General features: G+C 36.8%; 1 pseudogene; it reads left to right on the top strand.

Moving 5' to 3' along the window:
• Positions 1-384: 384 nt before the first annotated feature.
• The window catches only part of LOC102832040, a 7,131-nt pseudogene continuing 3,945 nt past the window's right edge, over positions 385-3,570 (top strand).

The raw sequence follows: 3,570 nt of genomic DNA, 5'->3' as shown, positions 1-3,570 counted from the left end.
AAGACCTCCAACAAGATGGATTGGCCAAGTGACAGCATCAATGGACTCAAGTGTGGCAACAGTAGTGAGGTTGGCCCAGGATCAGGCAGTGTTTCAGTATGCTGTGCATAAGGTCGCTGTGGGTTGGTACCGACTCGATGGTACCTAACAACAACATTGGCCATTTGTATAAGGGTGAGTCCAAAATTATCTGCACCAATTATTTTAAAATGCCTGTGCATGTCCATGTCTGATGACAACATTGAAATGACGCTGTCGAATAGACAAGTGTGCATAGATTATGTGGCAAATGCTTTGCAAATCAGCCATGGCTCAGTCTATGAAATAATCCATGACAAACCTGGGTTAAAAAAAGTTTGTGCAAAATGGGTATTGAAAGAACACATGGAAGAACATAAGCAGAAGTGTTTGGACATCTGCAACCAAAATTTGGACAATATTCAAAGGAAGGTAAAAGTTTCTTTAAAAAATCATTATTGATGAAGAGAAGTGGATTCATCACTATGAGCCTGAAACTAAACAGTAGAGTATGGAATGTAAACATCCTCAATTGCCAACCAGGAAAAGGTTCAAAAGTCACACATCAACTGAAAAATTAATGCTTACAGTTTTCCAGGATTCTCAAGGGCCAGTATTGGAAAACTATCAGGATAAAGGCTCAACAATCAACAGCACTTGTTACACTGAGGAGCTGAAGCCTAAAATTTGGATTAAACTCAGAAAACTGCTATCCAAGGGCATTGTGTTCTTGCATGACAATGCATGTTCACAAGCCTCTGCCCACACTGTTGACACACTGCAAAAGTTCACTTGGAGGGGTTAAAGCATCCTCCTCTATATTCCTGATCTTGCTACATTGGGCTTTCACCTGGTTGGTCCCCAGAAATCAGCCCTTCAAGGACAAAGTTTCACCTCTGGTGAAGTGAAGATAGATAGTGGTGCATTTGTGGCTTGCAGCTCAGCCTAAAACATTTTTAATAAGAAATGAAAGCTTGTTTACAAACGGACAAAATATATTGAAAAGTAAGTAGATTATGCTAACAAAAATGATGTGTTTGTCTTTTCTAAATGTTGATTAAAATAAATTCTACAACCAGAGTGCAGATGATGTTTGACTCACCCTCCTACACCTTCTTTTATAAAACTTCTATTCAAATTTTGCATGTTTTAACTGATTATTATTGTTATTAAGTTATAAGAGTTTTAAATATGATCTAGATATAAATCCTACTATTTTATGGCTTACGCTTTTATTTTCTTATGAAAAAAAATTTTATTTTGATTGAGTTCAATTTGTGATTTTCCTTGTCTGCCCCCCCACATGTATTTTATGTTTTCTAAGAAATCTTCGAATGCTCTATGTCACAAATTTGTTTTGTTTTGTTTTCTTCTAGAATTCTTATAGTTTTAGTTATTTTATTCAGGTCTATAATCTACTTTGCATTATTTTCTATGTATGAGATGAAGAATTTATTATTTTTTTAAATTGTTCATAAAAATGTTTGATTTTCCAGCACCATTTGTTTAAAACATGTTCTTTTTTTCCTGTTGAATTGTTGTTGTTGTCAGGTGCCATCGAGTCGGAACCGACTCATAGCAACCCCATGCACAGCAGAACGAAACAATGTCCGATCCTGGGCCAACCTCACTACCACTGCCACACTTGACACCATCAATGATGCCACCTGGCTGATTCATCTCATTGGGGGTCTTCCTCTTTTTCTCTGACCCTCCACCTTACCCAGCATGACATCCTTCTCCAGCAACTGTTCCCTCCTGACAATATGTCCAAAGTATGAGACACGAAGCTTAACCATCCTGGCCTCCAAGGAGCACTCTGACTGCACTTCTTCCAAAACAGATCTATTGGTTCTTTTGGCAGTCCATGGCACTTTTAGTATTCTCCTCCAACACCACAACTCAAAGGCATCAATTCTTCTACGATCTTCCTTATTCACTGTTGAATTGTGTTGGTGTTGAAAATATTTTGATCATATATGAATACTTACCTCTGGACTCTCCGGTCCATTGATCCTTATGCCTACTTTTGGCATATAGCTTTACATTGAATCTTTAAATTAGAATAAAGAATAATTAAGTCCTTCAACATTAGTAAGAATTTTCAGCTTAAACTTACTGAGGCTACCTATCAATGAACATGGAGTCTTGGTGTGGTGTTATTGGATCAGCACTGAACTGCAAACCATAAAGTCAACAGTTAGACAGTTCAAATCCATCAGCTGCTCCTCAGGAAACCAATGCAGGGTCACTATGAGTTGAAACTGATTTAATGGCACTTAGCAACAACAAAAATCAATGAACATTTTTCTATTTGTTTAAATCTCCTTTAATTTTTCTTTAAAATATTTTGCAATCTTTTAGTGTAGGTCTTGAACATTTTCATAAATTTACTTTGGGTCCTCTGAGAGAATGTGTATTCTACAGTTTTGGGATATAATATTTGATAAACTACATTTAGGTCAAGGTGGTTCATTTGTCTGTGTACTTACTGACTTTTTTTTCATATTAATTGCTAAATAAAAATATTAACATCTCCTGTTATAGCTATGATTTTTCCTGTTTCTCCCTTTAATTATATCCATTTTCCTCTACTGTGTTTGAGATAAAGGAGGCACATAAATACCAAACCCACTGCTATCAAGTTGATTCCAACACATAGTGATCCTGTAAAAGCAGGCTGCCTCATCTTTCTCCCAAGGAGTGACTGTTGGGTTTGAAACACTGATCTTTTGATTAGCAGTCTGATAACTTAAATATGTGGGTTATCTTGGTGTTGGCATCTGTTAATTATTTTATCCAATGTGAATGGCTCACCTCTCCTTATCCTTTGTATCTTAGTTAATTTTGGATGAAGCCATAGACATTGCAGATGCTTTGCTATTGATTCTGTGGATTCTGTTATTATCCACTGGAAGATGTTGTTATTTTTCTTATAGAGGGCAATCAACACAGTTAGCTTTAGATTTTAAACTCTCTCATCTCCTGAGGTTGGTGACTCAAATCTCAGTGCAGTGTCTTTAACCTTGACCTGCACTGTGTTCAGTCAATCATGTGCGCATGGTTCAGCAGTTAATCTAAGGTTTATGTAGGTTCACATGTAGGATTAAGGGTTATTTCCCTACATCTTTTCCCTATGGCCCTCCTACCTCATGTTATGACTCACTTATGTTCCCTTCTTTGTTTCCTGTGGTTGAAAGAAGCCTCAGGTTTTATTAGAGACTCAGCTCCCTCTACTGTTGCACTCTGAAACTGTAGTTAATGCTCAAGGACTACCAATGGGGTTGTGGTTGTGGTTCTGGTTGTGGGGAGAAACAAACAAAAATCCTAAAAACTTGTACTGGTCGTTGCTCTGCTTTTCGACTGTTCTCCAACATCTGCTAACTCATGCTTACTTTCCTTAGTAAACAAAACAAAGTTGTTTCTGCCTTTTTTTTTTGTATTTTTTCTAGTGTTTATAACTGTGAGAGTTAGGCTTATAGGGGTTCATACAACCATACCAAACAAGAACTCATACTACTTTCTTAATAAAATATCTTATTCTATTATTAT

Source organism: Chrysochloris asiatica, unplaced genomic scaffold (genome assembly GCF_000296735.1).
Source record: "Chrysochloris asiatica unplaced genomic scaffold, ChrAsi1.0 scaffold00177, whole genome shotgun sequence".
Lineage (NCBI taxonomy): Eukaryota > Metazoa > Chordata > Mammalia > Afrosoricida > Chrysochloridae > Chrysochloris > Chrysochloris asiatica.
This window is presented reverse-complemented; position numbering and strand designations above follow the sequence as displayed.